This window comes from Osmerus mordax, chromosome 2 (genome assembly GCF_038355195.1).
Source record: "Osmerus mordax isolate fOsmMor3 chromosome 2, fOsmMor3.pri, whole genome shotgun sequence".
NCBI lineage: Eukaryota > Metazoa > Chordata > Actinopteri > Osmeriformes > Osmeridae > Osmerus > Osmerus mordax.
Genome location: NC_090051.1, coordinates 5,936,750 through 5,952,936, shown reverse-complemented (window position 1 = coordinate 5,952,936; position 16,187 = coordinate 5,936,750). Strand labels below are relative to the sequence as shown.

The following is a 16,187-nucleotide window of genomic DNA, read 5'->3' as shown; positions in this document are numbered from 1 at the left end:
GTGTCACACAGCTCCTCAACCGCTTGGCTTGACCTGTCTCAGGATTCCCAGATTATTTTTCACAAACATGTTCGGGGGAGAGCGCGTACGCAGTCCCCCACTACCAGAAATTATGCAGTCGAGATTCCCGCATTTGGGGAATTCGCAAAGGTCAGCACAGCCGAAGTGCAATGGCCGAGCCTCGCCCTGGGTGAACCTCCTTCGTGATCAAGGTGTCTCCCCTGCCAGGTAAGTATGAGTTGGAAGGGAAACGGGTGCCCTCACCCAGGTGCCAGGGCTGCCGCAGTCACCCGCGGTGAGCAGACAGGCAGAAAAAAACAGCCAATGGAAGGGGCGGGCTGAAGGGAGCAAGCCCCACCTCCCACTCACCCATGCAGAAAGAAACAGCCAATGGAAGGGGCGGGCGGAAGGGAACCATCCCCACCTCCCACTCACCCATCCCCCCACCCCTCCCTTGCCCTGCCCCTTGAAGAGAGAGAGACACAGAGAAAGAGAGAGAGAGAGAGAGAGAGACAATACCTACAGTAACAATAAACTGAAACTGACCACAAAAAACTAAGGAGGAATCGCAAATCAAGCTGAGCTACTGGGCAGAGCGGTGTCATCTATAAGTAGCCTATGACCCACAGCTTCCTTCGCTTACGGCCATACCACCCTGAACACGCCCGATCTCGTCCGATCTCGGAAGCTAAGCAGGGTCGGGCCTGGTTAGTACTTGGATGGGAGACCGCCTGGGAATACCAGGTGCTGTAAGCTTTTTCTTCCTCTTCTCTCACCAGCAGGGGGTACTGTTTCCCCACCTCGTGTCACACAGCTCCTCAACCGCTTGGCTTGACCTGTCTCAGGATTCCCAGATTATTTTTCACAAACATGTTCGGGGGAGAGCGCGTACGCAGTCCCCCACTACCAGAAATTATGCAGTCGAGATTCCCGCATTTGGGGAATTCGCAGGGGAAGTTTCTACAGTCGTGCAAAGTCTACGTTGACTGTAGACAGTTACGCCTTCTGGTTGGTCAGAACTGACTGTAGACTCCCAATGGGATAGCCGAATTCGACCGTAGACATCCAATCACAACGCTGATATTCAAATCTACCAAGTGACAGTGCTGAGCTGTCACTGGATCTGTATTGACCTTACGGTATTTTTGGTAGATCTAAGTCTTAAGTCATTCATGTTTACACAAAGTTTCAAAACATTGTAAATAGTATACATTCAGTGGTGGATGATTTCGAAAACTAAATTTATCTAGCTAGATTTCTGTATACAGGTACAGTAGAGCTAGCTACTCTAAAGTACAGTAAAGTACAGTAGCGCATCTCTCCGTTAAATCCCCTCACTCACTCCATTCTAACACAGAGATCGTATTACATATTTAAGATCGTATTTACCAAGTGACAGCGCCGAGCCATATTGACACTACTACGGTATTTCTGGTAAGTCTTAAGTCATGTTTATACAACGTTTCAAAACATTGTAAATAGTATACATTCAGTGGTGGATGATTTCGAAAACTAAATTTATCTAGCTAGATTTCTGTAGACAGGTACAGTAGAGCTAAGTATGTATTAGCTAGATTTTTCGATTTGCTTAAACTAAATTTATCTAGCTAGATTTCTGTAGACAGGTACAGTAGAGCTAAGTATGTATTAGCTAGATTTTTCGATTTGCTTAATCTAAATTTATCTAGCTAGATTTCTGTAGACAGGTACAGTAGAGCTAAGTATGAATTAGCTAGATTTTTCGATTTGCTTAAACTAAATTTATCTAGCTAGATTTCTGTAGACAGGTACACTAGAGCTAGCTACTCTAAAGTACAGTAAAGTACAGTAGCGCATCTCTCCGTTAAATCCCCTCACTCCATTCTAACACAGATTTGGTAGTTTTTACATATTTATTTGAGATCGTATTTGTTATGCCATCTACACAAAACGTCTGATTTCCCTGAACAAACAAATGTGGCGGTGTCTAAATATACAATTGTGTTTGAATTGCTATATTCAAGGCTGAAAGTTGTTAAACTGGTAGACCTCCCTTGCATCCCCAGAGTACTGATTACTGATACCACTCACTTGTTCTCCCTCTGCCACTTACTGCCACTACTTAAACTGTTCATTGACACCCTGTCCTTTTTGAAGTACTGTTTGCTGTTTGCCACCATACCAAATCTACGAAGCGGTCTGCAAGTATTGTCTTATTTGGAAACACTTCTGTCCTATTCTTTTGCATCTGGACCTGTACCTGATTTGATTTTCAATTAATACCTCTGCGCTTGGATTCAGCCATTCCATTGCACCATTACAGAATCATTGTAGGCACACTAACACTGATCTGCAACACAAAAGCATACACCTTCTCAGTTTGTGTATTTTAAATGACATGAATTCTTTCAGGTTGAAATTATTTGGCAAATTGGTGTAAATGTAAATAATAATGTTGTTGTTTCGTTACTGTACCTTGGTGTATTTCAGAAGAGTCTGTAGAGCTGTATTTCTACCACTGAAGATGGCAACCCCCGTCATTCGAGTGATCAACCCTGAGGCCCCAGCAAGTCGTCAACAGGCTGTGTTGGTGGCAACCAAGGAGTCCTGTACCTATCGGGAAAAAAAGATTTTCTTCCCCAATCCTCCACAGGAGCTGCTGAACCAGGCCACTGCCCTGGCCCATGCACAGACGCTCCTTCGAGCAGAGGGCATCCCTGCGCCATCACGCCAGATGTGCCTAGGAAAGCTGGTGGTGCCGTTTGGGCAGTATATGAACGCACCACTCCACTGGATTGTGGAAAATGATGTGGGCTACATGAAGTAGTAAGTAAAACTGTTGTGGGCTTTGCATATCAAATTGCATTTATTTTCAACACAAAACTATGGCTACCATCAGGGTTTATAATTCATCTTTGCAACGTTTCTTTACTCCTCCTCATACTCAGTGATATTAATGATCACGATGCTAAGTTGATGTCTATTATTCCAGCGTCCTTGACAAGCACAGGTCAGAGGTGACCAACCCTCACCGTAAGGGAGAGATAGGGAACCTGTGGATAAAGGAGTACCTGGCAGAGTATGCAGAGAGCTTCCCACAAATATTGAATCTTCTTGAGGCCAACACTGACAGCTGTATTTACGGTCAGAGAGGGTTTGAGTCACACACCTTCCAAGAGATGTGGGAACTCTATAGGCAGTACCAGGCTCAGAAGGACAGGCCAGAACAGTTCACAACTGAGCAGAGGAAGGGCATTATTGATGCTTATGGTTCTGTGAGGAGGTGGTTGCACACACCAGTGACCCACATAACCAGCATCCAGATGAAGCGGTTTAGGAAATACATTAATGACAGAGACAAGCAAGTAAGTGTTATGAAACAGGAAGAGCAGAGTAGCATACTAATATGTTTGTTTTTGGTCATTAAAAAAAGGATATCATACAATCTAGAGAGTAACAATAGATTTGTTGTCCAGCAACTGCAGGCCACCACTTCCAAATGTGATGCTCCTGAATGGCCAGGCAATGAGGTGGAACTTGTGGCTGCAAGCCAGTCTGTGGAAGGTAAGTGAGATACAGAGTAAATGCACACTAAACTGTATATCTTTTTTTATAATTCATATTACAAAACGACTACTTCATTCTGTTCATTTTTAGAGTCGGACAAGTCGCAAGACTTCAAGGGCTTATTTAGTCAGCCTCTGCGATCCCAATTCCCGGGTGAACCCGCTGTCTGACCCAAGAAGCCAGCCACCGCTGTCCGGTCTCAGCAGCCTGCCACCTCTGTCCGTTCTCAGCAGCCAGCCACCTCTGTCCGAGGGAGACAGAGGGAACAAACAGGGCCCAGACCCGCCTGGCCACGGTGCACTTGACAAACAGGTGGTAAATGTTTTCAGTGTCAGTGCAACCGTGGGGGCAGAGCTCGGTACGGGCCATGCGCCGTCTATGCATGAATTCTCTGGTGGGGAGACAGCCGTGAGCAGTTGACCAATTCAAATCCTTTTGTTTATTGTTGATGCATTTATGGTTAATGTTTTTCCATACCTGTTGGATGTCCAGGGCCGGCCTGGCCTTGGGTGGTGTGGTGATGTCCTTCCCTCTGATGTGTGCCATGATGTCCTTGTATTTCCAGGAGGCCAGGCCGGCTGCAGGCAGACCCGTCCTGAAGGCAAAGTTCTTCCACTCCCTGTATACTTTTGGGGGGTCCCAGCAGTAGGGCACAGTGTGGTTGATGGTGGTGTTAGTGATACGGAGTGCTCTGAGTATGGGTGTGGCGAAGTACCTCTCAAAGGTTCCTGCCTTCCTGTCCGGTTTATGGATATTTGTGACCAGTCGTGAGAGGCCCTGTGCCCTAATGATGTTGAGGATGTCTGGGACCCCCTTCCCCCCCTTCTCCTCTGCGCTGAACATGATGGTCCTCTTCAAGCGCTCCATGGTGCTCCCCCAGACAAAGGTGAACATCAGGCGCTCGATGGTTTTGCTCGTCACCCTGTCCGGGGGAAACACCCTCCCGACGTAGAGGAGAATGGGGAGGATAATTGCCTTCAGGATCAAGATCTTGCCCGTTATTGTGAGGGACCGTGCACTCCATTGGGCGATCTTTTGCTTGGCATGGCTGATGGTGTTGGCCCAGGTCAGGGTCCCTTTCCCGTTGTTCTGGTAGATGACTCCGAGCAGCTTGATGTTGTCTGTCTTTACAGGGAAAGAGGTGGTGATGTCTTCTTTCCAGTGTTGCGACAGGTACAGTTCGCTCTTACCTCGATTGACCAGGGCGCCAGTGGCTGCACAGTAGTCGTCCACCACCTTCGTTGCCGCGGCGATGGACCGACTATCTGTGCCGACGATGGTGATGTCGTCCATGTACGCCACCACCCGGAGCCTCTCTCCCTGGGCCCCCGGGAGGTGATAACCCTGGATGTTCTGTGTAGCTCTGATTTTACGGAGGAAAGGCTCCAGGTAGATGACGTACAGCAGGGGTGCTAGGGGGCATCCTTGTCTGACCCCAGACCGGATGGGAAAGGGGTCTGTTAGCTGTCTGTTGACCAGGACTCTGCTTGTGATGTTGTTGTAGCAGAGCCTGGTCCAGTGGATGAGGTGTTGTGGGAAGTTCATCCTCCCTAGCACCTCCTGCAGGAAGCCATGGCTTACCCGGTCGAAGGCCTTCTCTTGGTCGAGGCAGAGGAGCGCGAAGGGGGACCTCCGCTCCTGGGAGTGGAAGATGAGGTCTCTCACCAGGAGCAGGTTGTCGTTTATGGACCTTCCGGGGACGCCGCAGGTCTGGTCCGGGTTGATGATTGCGGGGAGGTGTGTTTGGAAGCGCCACATGAGGGCCTTCGTGAGGATTTTGTAGTCGGAACAGAGGAGGTTGATGGGGCGCCAATTCCGGAGGTCCTTGAGGTCCCCCTTCTTGGGTATTAGTGTTACTGTACTCTGTCTCATCGATTCTCCTAGCCTCCTTTCCCTGTAGACCGCTCGGAGGACCTGGGCCAGATCGCCCTTGATGAGTTCCCAGAAGGCCTGATAGAATTCCGCCGGGATCCCGTCCGGTCCCGGGGCCTTCTGGGTGTTCATGGCGTGCACGGCCCGGGTGAGCTCCTCCAGACTCAGCTCTGGTTCCTCGCCCTCGCCCCCCTCTTTGATTTGGTCCAGACCGTCGAGGAAGGTTTCCGCCAGAGTCCCGTCCGCCGGCTTGGTGTCGAACAGCCGGCCGTAGAACTCCTCGGTCACCCTCCTGATGTCGTCGCTGTCTGTGACGGTCTGGCCGCTGGTGTTATAGAGGGACAGGATGCCTTGTTGTTTAGACCGTGCCCTGCGGAAGAAGTATTTGGTGCATTTCTCCTCCTCCTCCAGGCCCTTGAGTTTATCCCTGAAAGTCTTCCTCTCCTGTTCTTCCCGATAGAGTGTGGCCAGGTGCTCCTTGGTCTCTGACAGCTCCCGGGTCACGTCGAATCCTCTGAGTTGGAGGAGGCTCAGGCGTTGCAGGGCCCCGTTGTGGTGGTAGAAACGGGCCCTCTGTTCCCGAGCCTTCCTCCTTCCCACCCCTCCGAAGAACCCCTTGACCCGGGACTTGACCATTTCCCACCACTCTATCGGGGATGTAAATAGTTCTTTCAGGGTCCTCCACTCCAGGTAGCGCCTGGAGAAGGAGTGGCTGATGGAGGGGTCCTGGAGTACAGATGTGTTCATCCTCCAGGGCCCCCTCGTTGGTCTGGCTGGTCCCTCCCATCGCAGGGTCACGGTCAGCATCCTGTGGTCTGAGAAGTGCGTCGCCTGGGTCTTGAAGGAGCACACTCCCAGACCTGGCGAGAGCAAGAACATGTCGATCCTTGAAGAGGCAGAGCCCGAGGATCTCACCCACGTGTGTGTTGGGGGGGAGGTGCCGCCGACATCCATCAGGGAGAAGTCATTGATGATGTCCTGTAGTGCTTTGGTGGATCTGTCCTTCCAGGGTTTGCTCCGATCCTCATCCCTCAGGGCGCAGTTGAAATCACCCCCTACCAATACTGGCATGGGGGTCATCAGAAGAGGTCGAAGCTTCGCGTAGAGGGAGACTCTCTCTGTGGCGTTGGAGGGGCCGTAGACGTTGATGACCCTGAGCGGGGAACCCCGGACCTCCAGGTCGACGGCCAGGATCCGCCCGCTCTCGACGACTCGGTGGCTGGTTTGTCGGAGGAATGGATTGGCCACCAACATCCCGACCCCATCCGATTTATTGGTGTTGGAACCTGACCAGAGAGAGTCTCCCCGAGTCCACTCCCCCTCCAGAAGTGCATCCATCTCCATGTAGGGGATGGCACACTCCTGGAGGAGGTAGATGTCGGCCGGTTGTGTTGAGAGGTGTCTGAAAACGGTTGCCCTCTTCTCCAGTCGTAACATGCTGCGGGTGTTGAGTGATGTTATTGTGATAGTCATGGTGATTGTGATGATTTGACGGGTCCGCTGATTCCTGTGGCGATGATTTGGAGGTTCCTGATGGCCTCCTGTCCATATTCCGGGTCGGGCACCTCCCCCTGATTGCTCACGGCTTCGTCGTCCCCCCACCGTCTGCCTGGTGGTGGAGATTCGGCTGGCACGGAGGGTCCTTGGGTGGGCCGGGGCTGGCTGGTCTGATCCTGTGTGGGCTCAGAGACTGCTGTGGAGGGTTGGCGTCTGGACTTGGGACCAGGGTGAGGTCGTGGGGGAAGGGGGGGAGGGGGAGGGGGGGGGGGACCTGGAGGCTTTGGTGGTGGTTTCGGGGGGGATGGAGAGTCAGAAGTCGGGGTGGAGTCGTCTTCGGAGGTGGCAGTGGTGGGTTTGCGCTTCCTCTTCAGAACGACCATGTTCCAGTCAGTGAGTGGTGAGTCCTCGTTGTAGAGTGACTGGGAGTGTGGGGGTAAGTCGTGGGAGGGAATGATCCCTACCAGAGCCGGTTCCCTCACATTCACCGGCTTGGCAGGGGTGGATGTACGTATTGGGAGATACACCGGGGAGGTCATGTCGGTGGAGTCAGAGTCCGGTCGTGTCGTCCCCGGTGGATTTGCCGTGGTGGGGGTCGGCAGGTCTGTCTGGGAGTCCGGTAGGTCTGGTTGTGTCGTCGGGGATGAGACTGCCCCCGGGAGTGGGGAGAGGGGGTGGATGTCGGTCGGGGAGTCAGGGGGGAGGTCGGTGAAGGGGGCCGGTACCGAGTCGGGTTCCGATACCGGGTCGGGGTCAGTAATTATGAATAGGGGGGGTGTGGAGGAGTCTGAGGAGGGGGAGGGGGAGGGGGAAGGGGGGAGGGGGGGGGAGGTTGGTGGAGGGGGGTCGGCCTGCTCCTTCTGAGGTTGAGCTCCGGGCGGTGCCGTAGGGGGGGTATTGGCCGGCCTCCTTGTCTTGTTGGCGTAGGAGTGGGGGCAGTCTCTGTAGAGGTGTCCCTGAAGCCCACACAGGTTGCAGGGGCGTGTGTTAGTGCATTCCGCCGTGGGGTGTTCCCCTCGGCAGATGCGGCAGATGGTCTTTGTGCAGGCCGCGGCCAGATGTCCAAGGTGGCCGCAGGTCCTGCACAATTTGGGCATACCGTAGTAGTGGACGGTGCCCCTGTGGTTCCCCAGGTTGATGGTACTGGGGATGTGTTGGACACCGCCCACCGCTGAAGGATCCGGTGTGAGCTGGACCAGCCATTTCCGTGCCCCGGTCCACACTCCATCCTCGTCCAGGACCCTCCTCGCTCCAGAGTTGACGCGGGCATAGCGGCGCAGCCAAACCTCCACGTCGTACTCCTGCACAGCTTCGTTGTGGAATTGAATGGTGACTACTTTGTTTTCCCTGTCTGAAAGTGGTTCTGTGTGGAGATGGCTGAAAGGCGGGTTATTTTTGTTCTGGCGGTACCTGGTCCAAAATTGCTCTAACAGTTGTGGTGTTTTGAAACTGACCTCAAAGGTGTTGGGGGTTGAGGGCGGTTTCACCAGGCAGTTGAGATCGAGCGGCGCAAAGCCCATACCTCGTTGGAGTACGGCTCTGCTGAATTCCAGGCGGGTCATTCCGGTTGTGGTGTCTCTCTGTCCTGTCGTCGTTGCGGTGGTTGTGGATCCTTTGGTGACTCCGTCCCCGGCAGCCTCATCGGATTTCACCGTCACTCTGACGGCGTTCACCCGTCTCATCGCCCCAGGGTTCATCCTGGCAGCCATGGTGATGGTGCGTGTTCCCCGAACCTGCAAGGGTGGGGGGGGGAAGAAGACTCAGAGCCGGCTGAGGCCACTCGGTAGCCCGTCCCCAAGGGACGGTACTCTCCTGTGGCCCGCCTGCTCCTAGAGGTGGTGTTGGGGCTCCTGGCCCTCCTCCCGTCTGGTCTGAGATGGACAGTCTTCCTATGGAGGACAGAGGAAGACCTGAGAGCAAGGCAGAGCCACCAGAGTGCTTGGCCCTTGGCGTGCCACTCTCCTGTGGCCTGCTTGCTCTCGGCGTAGGTGGTGGGGCTCTCTCCCGTCTGTCCCTCCTTCCTCCGGGTCTGGTCTGGCGGAAAAGGTCCTTATCCCGACTTTTCGAGCGGTCTGGCCAGCCGCAAAGGGGGGGGGGGGTATGGGGATCCGGGAGATGCGGGGTACTGGGAGTCGAGGGTGGGGCCGGTCTGCACCGACCTAGCCCCTCCTTCTGTTCCTCTGCCTCCTGCCTCTCACCGGGGCCAGCGGGCACCGGAGGATTCCGGTCCTATCCTGGGTGTTCCGCAGCTGGGCGGGTCTGGGAGTCGGCGGAGTACTGGGAAAGCCGGAGGGGTCAGGGCTGGTCTACCACGACCTAGCACCCTCCTCCTGCTCCCCTGCCTCCTGCCCCTCACCGGGCCCTGTGGCACCGGAGGGTTCCGGGCCTGTTCGGGGTGTTCCGCAGCTGGGTGGTTGGTTGCCTGGCAGGGGAGACACCTTGATCAGGAAGTATCAAATCGGCACTCTGGTTCCCGTTTAGCCGTGGTGGTCAGGAAAGAAATCGAAAGTCCGGGGTCTTGCGGTGTATGCGACACGGCTTGCGATTCCTTTGTTGGCTCTGCGGTGGAAGCCAGGTTTTCGATCCCCCTTTCTCTCTTCATTACTTTCCCCCCTTTTTCACCACTTGGCTGGAGACAGAGGCAGAATACGTGGCCTGACCGCGGTTCTGCCAAAATCTTCAGCCCAACCACCCCGCCCTGGGTGAACCTCCTTCGTGATCAAGGTGTCTCCCCTGCCAGGTAAGTATGAGTTGGAAGGGAAACGGGTGCCCTCACCCAGGTGCCAGGGCTGCCGCAGTCACCCGCGGTGAGCAGACAGGCAGAAAAAAACAGCCAATGGAAGGGGCGGGCTGAAGGGAGCAAGCCCCACCTCCCACTCACCCATGCAGAAAGAAACAGCCAATGGAAGGGGCGGGCGGAAGGGAACCATCCCCACCTCCCACTCACCCATCCCCCCACCCCTCCCTTGCCCTGCCCCTTGAAGAGAGAGAGACACAGAGAAAGAGAGAGAGAGAGAGAGAGAGACAATACCTACAGTAACAATAAACTGAAACTGACCACAAAAAACTAAGGAGGAATCGCAAATCAAGCTGAGCTACTGGGCAGAGCGGTGTCATCTATAAGTAGCCTATGACCCACAGCTTCCTTCGCTTACGGCCATACCACCCTGAACACGCCCGATCTCGTCCGATCTCGGAAGCTAAGCAGGGTCGGGCCTGGTTAGTACTTGGATGGGAGACCGCCTGGGAATACCAGGTGCTGTAAGCTTTTTTTTCCTCTTCTCTCACCAGCAGGGGGTACTGTTTCCCCACCTCGTGTCACACAGCTCCTCAACCGCTTGGCTTGACCTGTCTCAGGATTCCCAGATTATTTTTCACAAACATGTTCGGGGGAGAGCGCGTACGCAGTCCCCCACTACCAGAAATTATGCAGTCGAGATTCCCGCATTTGGGGAATTCGCAAAGGTCAGCACAGCCGAAGTGCAATGGCCGAGCCTCGCCCTGGGTGAACCTCCTTCGTGATCAAGGTGTCTCCCCTGCCAGGTAAGTATGAGTTGGAAGGGAAACGGGTGCCCTCACCCAGGTGCCAGGGCTGCCGCAGTCACCCGCGGTGAGCAGACAGGCAGAAAAAAACAGCCAATGGAAGGGGCGGGCTGAAGGGAGCAAGCCCCACCTCCCACTCACCCATGCAGAAAGAAACAGCCAATGGAAGGGGCGGGCGGAAGGGAACCATCCCCACCTCCCACTCACCCATCCCCCCACCCCTCCCTTGCCCTGCCCCTTGAAGAGAGAGAGACACAGAGAAAGAGAGAGAGAGAGAGAGACAATACCTACAGTAACAATAAACTGAAACTGACCACAAAAAACTAAGGAGGAATCGCAAATCAAGCTGAGCTACTGGGCAGAGCGGTGTCATCTATAAGTAGCCTATGACCCACAGCTTCCTTCGCTTACGGCCATACCACCCTGAACACGCCCGATCTCGTCCGATCTCGGAAGCTAAGCAGGGTCGGGCCTGGTTAGTACTTGGATGGGAGACCGCCTGGGAATACCAGGTGCTGTAAGCTTTTTTTTCCTCTTCTCTCACCAGCAGGGGGTACTGTTTCCCCACCTCGTGTCACACAGCTCCTCAACCGCTTGGCTTGACCTGTCTCAGGATTCCCAGATTATTTTTCACAAACATGTTCGGGGGAGAGCGCGTACGCAGTCCCCCACTACCAGAAATTATGCAGTCGAGATTCCCGCATTTGGGGAATTCGCAAAGGTCAGCACAGCCGAAGTGCAATGGCCGAGCCTCGCCCTGGGTGAACCTCCTTCGTGATCAAGGTGTCTCCCCTGCCAGGTAAGTATGAGTTGGAAGGGAAACGGGTGCCCTCACCCAGGTGCCAGGGCTGCCGCAGTCACCCGCGGTGAGCAGACAGGCAGAAAAAAACAGCCAATGGAAGGGGCGGGCTGAAGGGAGCAAGCCCCACCTCCCACTCACCCATGCAGAAAGAAACAGCCAATGGAAGGGGCGGGCGGAAGGGAACCATCCCCACCTCCCACTCACCCATCCCCCCACCCCTCCCTTGCCCTGCCCCTTGAAGAGAGAGAGACACAGAGAAAGAGAGAGAGAGAGAGAGACAATACCTACAGTAACAATAAACTGAAACTGACCACAAAAAACTAAGGAGGAATCGCAAATCAAGCTGAGCTACTGGGCAGAGCGGTGTCATCTATAAGTAGCCTATGACCCACAGCTTCCTTCGCTTACGGCCATACCACCCTGAACACGCCCGATCTCGTCCGATCTCGGAAGCTAAGCAGGGTCGGGCCTGGTTAGTACTTGGATGGGAGACCGCCTGGGAATACCAGGTGCTGTAAGCTTTTTTTTCCTCTTCTCTCACCAGCAGGGGGTACTGTTTCCCCACCTCGTGTCACACAGCTCCTCAACCGCTTGGCTTGACCTGTCTCAGGATTCCCAGATTATTTTTCACAAACATGTTCGGGGGAGAGCGCGTACGCAGTCCCCCACTACCAGAAATTATGCAGTCGAGATTCCCGCATTTGGGGAATTCGCAAAGGTCAGCACAGCCGAAGTGCAATGGCCGAGCCTCGCCCTGGGTGAACCTCCTTCGTGATCAAGGTGTCTCCCCTGCCAGGTAAGTATGAGTTGGAAGGGAAACGGGTGCCCTCACCCAGGTGCCAGGGCTGCCGCAGTCACCCGCGGTGAGCAGACAGGCAGAAAAAAACAGCCAATGGAAGGGGCGGGCTGAAGGGAGCAAGCCCCACCTCCCACTCACCCATGCAGAAAGAAACAGCCAATGGAAGGGGCGGGCGGAAGGGAACCATCCCCACCTCCCACTCACCCATCCCCCCACCCCTCCCTTGCCCTGCCCCTTGAAGAGAGAGAGACACAGAGAAAGAGAGAGAGAGAGAGAGACAATACCTACAGTAACAATAAACTGAAACTGACCACAAAAAACTAAGGAGGAATCGCAAATCAAGCTGAGCTACTGGGCAGAGCGGTGTCATCTATAAGTAGCCTATGACCCACAGCTTCCTTCGCTTACGGCCATACCACCCTGAACACGCCCGATCTCGTCCGATCTCGGAAGCTAAGCAGGGTCGGGCCTGGTTAGTACTTGGATGGGAGACCGCCTGGGAATACCAGGTGCTGTAAGCTTTTTTTTCCTCTTCTCTCACCAGCAGGGGGTACTGTTTCCCCACCTCGTGTCACACAGCTCCTCAACCGCTTGGCTTGACCTGTCTCAGGATTCCCAGATTATTTTTCACAAACATGTTCGGGGGAGAGCGCGTACGCAGTCCCCCACTACCAGAAATTATGCAGTCGAGATTCCCGCATTTGGGGAATTCGCAAAGGTCAGCACAGCCGAAGTGCAATGGCCGAGCCTCGCCCTGGGTGAACCTCCTTCGTGATCAAGGTGTCTCCCCTGCCAGGTAAGTATGAGTTGGAAGGGAAACGGGTGCCCTCACCCAGGTGCCAGGGCTGCCGCAGTCACCCGCGGTGAGCAGACAGGCAGAAAAAAACAGCCAATGGAAGGGGCGGGCTGAAGGGAGCAAGCCCCACCTCCCACTCACCCATGCAGAAAGAAACAGCCAATGGAAGGGGCGGGCGGAAGGGAACCATCCCCACCTCCCACTCACCCATCCCCCCACCCCTCCCTTGCCCTGCCCCTTGAAGAGAGAGAGACACAGAGAAAGAGAGAGAGAGAGAGAGACAATACCTACAGTAACAATAAACTGAAACTGACCACAAAAAACTAAGGAGGAATCGCAAATCAAGCTGAGCTACTGGGCAGAGCGGTGTCATCTATAAGTAGCCTATGACCCACAGCTTCCTTCGCTTACGGCCATACCACCCTGAACACGCCCGATCTCGTCCGATCTCGGAAGCTAAGCAGGGTCGGGCCTGGTTAGTACTTGGATGGGAGACCGCCTGGGAATACCAGGTGCTGTAAGCTTTTTTTTCCTCTTCTCTCACCAGCAGGGGGTACTGTTTCCCCACCTCGTGTCACACAGCTCCTCAACCGCTTGGCTTGACCTGTCTCAGGATTCCCAGATTATTTTTCACAAACATGTTCGGGGGAGAGCGCGTACGCAGTCCCCCACTACCAGAAATTATGCAGTCGAGATTCCCGCATTTGGGGAATTCGCAAAGGTCAGCACAGCCGAAGTGCAATGGCCGAGCCTCGCCCTGGGTGAACCTCCTTCGTGATCAAGGTGTCTCCCCTGCCAGGTAAGTATGAGTTGGAAGGGAAACGGGTGCCCTCACCCAGGTGCCAGGGCTGCCGCAGTCACCCGCGGTGAGCAGACAGGCAGAAAAAAACAGCCAATGGAAGGGGCGGGCTGAAGGGAGCAAGCCCCACCTCCCACTCACCCATGCAGAAAGAAACAGCCAATGGAAGGGGCGGGCGGAAGGGAACCATCCCCACCTCCCACTCACCCATCCCCCCACCCCTCCCTTGCCCTGCCCCTTGAAGAGAGAGAGACACAGAGAAAGAGAGAGAGAGAGAGAGACAATACCTACAGTAACAATAAACTGAAACTGACCACAAAAAACTAAGGAGGAATCGCAAATCAAGCTGAGCTACTGGGCAGAGCGGTGTCATCTATAAGTAGCCTATGACCCACAGCTTCCTTCGCTTACGGCCATACCACCCTGAACACGCCCGATCTCGTCCGATCTCGGAAGCTAAGCAGGGTCGGGCCTGGTTAGTACTTGGATGGGAGACCGCCTGGGAATACCAGGTGCTGTAAGCTTTTTCTTCCTCTTCTCTCACCAGCAGGGGGTACTGTTTCCCCACCTCGTGTCACACAGCTCCTCAACCGCTTGGCTTGACCTGTCTCAGGATTCCCAGATTATTTTTCACAAACATGTTCGGGGGAGAGCGCGTACGCAGTCCCCCACTACCAGAAATTATGCAGTCGAGATTCCCGCATTTGGGGAATTCGCAGGGGAAGTTTCTACAGTCGTGCAAAGTCTACGTTGACTGTAGACAGTTACGCCTTCTGGTTGGTCAGAACTGACTGTAGACTCCCAATGGGATAGCCGAATTCGACCGTAGACATCCAATCACAACGCTGATATTCAAATCTACCAAGTGACAGTGCTGAGCTGTCACTGGATCTGTATTGACCTTACGGTATTTTTGGTAGATCTAAGTCTTAAGTCATTCATGTTTACACAAAGTTTCAAAACATTGTAAATAGTATACATTCAGTGGTGGATGATTTCGAAAACTAAATTTATCTAGCTAGATTTCTGTATACAGGTACAGTAGAGCTAGCTACTCTAAAGTACAGTAAAGTACAGTAGCGCATCTCTCCGTTAAATCCCCTCACTCACTCCATTCTAACACAGAGATCGTATTACATATTTAAGATCGTATTTACCAAGTGACAGCGCCGAGCCATATTGACACTACTACGGTATTTCTGGTAAGTCTTAAGTCATGTTTATACAACGTTTCAAAACATTGTAAATAGTATACATTCAGTGGTGGATGATTTCGAAAACTAAATTTATCTAGCTAGATTTCTGTAGACAGGTACAGTAGAGCTAAGTATGTATTAGCTAGATTTTTCGATTTGCTTAAACTAAATTTATCTAGCTAGATTTCTGTAGACAGGTACAGTAGAGCTAAGTATGTATTAGCTAGATTTTTCGATTTGCTTAATCTAAATTTATCTAGCTAGATTTCTGTAGACAGGTACAGTAGAGCTAAGTATGAATTAGCTAGATTTTTCGATTTGCTTAAACTAAATTTATCTAGCTAGATTTCTGTAGACAGGTACACTAGAGCTAGCTACTCTAAAGTACAGTAAAGTACAGTAGCGCATCTCTCCGTTAAATCCCCTCACTCCATTCTAACACAGATTTGGTAGTTTTTACATATTTATTTGAGATCGTATTTGTTATGCCATCTACACAAAACGTCTGATTTCCCTGAACAAACAAATGTGGCGGTGTCTAAATATACAATTGTGTTTGAATTGCTATATTCAAGGCTGAAAGTTGTTAAACTGGTAGACCTCCCTTGCATCCCCAGAGTACTGATTACTGATACCACTCACTTGTTCTCCCTCTGCCACTTACTGCCACTACTTAAACTGTTCATTGACACCCTGTCCTTTTTGAAGTACTGTTTGCTGTTTGCCACCATACCAAATCTACGAAGCGGTCTGCAAGTATTGTCTTATTTGGAAACACTTCTGTCCTATTCTTTTGCATCTGGACCTGTACCTGATTTGATTTTCAATTAATACCTCTGCGCTTGGATTCAGCCATTCCATTGCACCATTACAGAATCATTGTAGGCACACTAACACTGATCTGCAACACAAAAGCATACACCTTCTCAGTTTGTGTATTTTAAATGACATGAATTCTTTCAGGTTGAAATTATTTGGCAAATTGGTGTAAATGTAAATAATAATGTTGTTGTTTCGTTACTGTACCTTGGTGTATTTCAGAAGAGTCTGTAGAGCTGTATTTCTACCACTGAAGATGGCAACCCCCGTCATTCGAGTGATCAACCCTGAGGCCCCAGCAAGTCGTCAACAGGCTGTGTTGGTGGCAACCAAGGAGTCCTGTACCTATCGGGAAAAAAAGATTTTCTTCCCCAATCCTCCACAGGAGCTGCTGAACCAGGCCACTGCCCTGGCCCATGCACAGACGCTCCTTCGAGCAGAGGGCATCCCTGCGCCATCACGCCAGATGTGCCTAGGAAAGCTGGTGGTGCCGTTTGGGCAGTATATGAACGCACCAC

The 16,187-nt window shown here is 52.8% G+C and overlaps 13 non-coding genes across 13 annotated transcripts; 7 read left to right on the top strand and 6 right to left on the bottom strand.

The window, feature by feature from the left end:
* Positions 1-72: 72 nt before the first annotated feature.
* Positions 73-236, bottom strand: LOC136935517 (U1 spliceosomal RNA). The gene has a single exon (XR_010874965.1). It is a non-coding gene; the product is annotated as a U1 spliceosomal RNA (small nuclear RNA).
* A 401-nt stretch (positions 237-637) lies between these two features.
* LOC136934555 (5S ribosomal RNA) lies at positions 638-756 on the top strand. Its single transcript, XR_010874879.1, has one exon. It is a non-coding gene; the product is annotated as a 5S ribosomal RNA (ribosomal RNA).
* Positions 757-10,064: 9,308 nt separating this feature from the next.
* On the top strand, positions 10,065-10,183 carry LOC136934533 (5S ribosomal RNA). Its single transcript, XR_010874877.1, has one exon. It is a non-coding gene; the product is annotated as a 5S ribosomal RNA (ribosomal RNA).
* Positions 10,184-10,302: 119 nt separating this feature from the next.
* Positions 10,303-10,466, bottom strand: LOC136935506 (U1 spliceosomal RNA). The gene has a single exon (XR_010874964.1). It is a non-coding gene; the product is annotated as a U1 spliceosomal RNA (small nuclear RNA).
* A 397-nt stretch (positions 10,467-10,863) lies between these two features.
* On the top strand, positions 10,864-10,982 carry LOC136934522 (5S ribosomal RNA). Its single transcript, XR_010874876.1, has one exon. It is a non-coding gene; the product is annotated as a 5S ribosomal RNA (ribosomal RNA).
* Positions 10,983-11,101: 119 nt separating this feature from the next.
* On the bottom strand, positions 11,102-11,265 carry LOC136935495 (U1 spliceosomal RNA). Its single transcript, XR_010874963.1, has one exon. It is a non-coding gene; the product is annotated as a U1 spliceosomal RNA (small nuclear RNA).
* Positions 11,266-11,662: 397 nt separating this feature from the next.
* LOC136934511 (5S ribosomal RNA) lies at positions 11,663-11,781 on the top strand. Its single transcript, XR_010874875.1, has one exon. It is a non-coding gene; the product is annotated as a 5S ribosomal RNA (ribosomal RNA).
* Positions 11,782-11,900: 119 nt separating this feature from the next.
* LOC136935484 (U1 spliceosomal RNA) lies at positions 11,901-12,064 on the bottom strand. Its single transcript, XR_010874962.1, has one exon. It is a non-coding gene; the product is annotated as a U1 spliceosomal RNA (small nuclear RNA).
* A 397-nt stretch (positions 12,065-12,461) lies between these two features.
* On the top strand, positions 12,462-12,580 carry LOC136934500 (5S ribosomal RNA). Its single transcript, XR_010874874.1, has one exon. It is a non-coding gene; the product is annotated as a 5S ribosomal RNA (ribosomal RNA).
* Positions 12,581-12,699: 119 nt separating this feature from the next.
* Positions 12,700-12,863, bottom strand: LOC136935473 (U1 spliceosomal RNA). The gene has a single exon (XR_010874961.1). It is a non-coding gene; the product is annotated as a U1 spliceosomal RNA (small nuclear RNA).
* A 397-nt stretch (positions 12,864-13,260) lies between these two features.
* LOC136934489 (5S ribosomal RNA) lies at positions 13,261-13,379 on the top strand. The gene has a single exon (XR_010874873.1). It is a non-coding gene; the product is annotated as a 5S ribosomal RNA (ribosomal RNA).
* Positions 13,380-13,498: 119 nt separating this feature from the next.
* Positions 13,499-13,662, bottom strand: LOC136935451 (U1 spliceosomal RNA). The gene has a single exon (XR_010874959.1). It is a non-coding gene; the product is annotated as a U1 spliceosomal RNA (small nuclear RNA).
* A 397-nt stretch (positions 13,663-14,059) lies between these two features.
* On the top strand, positions 14,060-14,178 carry LOC136934478 (5S ribosomal RNA). Its single transcript, XR_010874872.1, has one exon. It is a non-coding gene; the product is annotated as a 5S ribosomal RNA (ribosomal RNA).
* Positions 14,179-16,187: the final 2,009 nt, after the last annotated feature.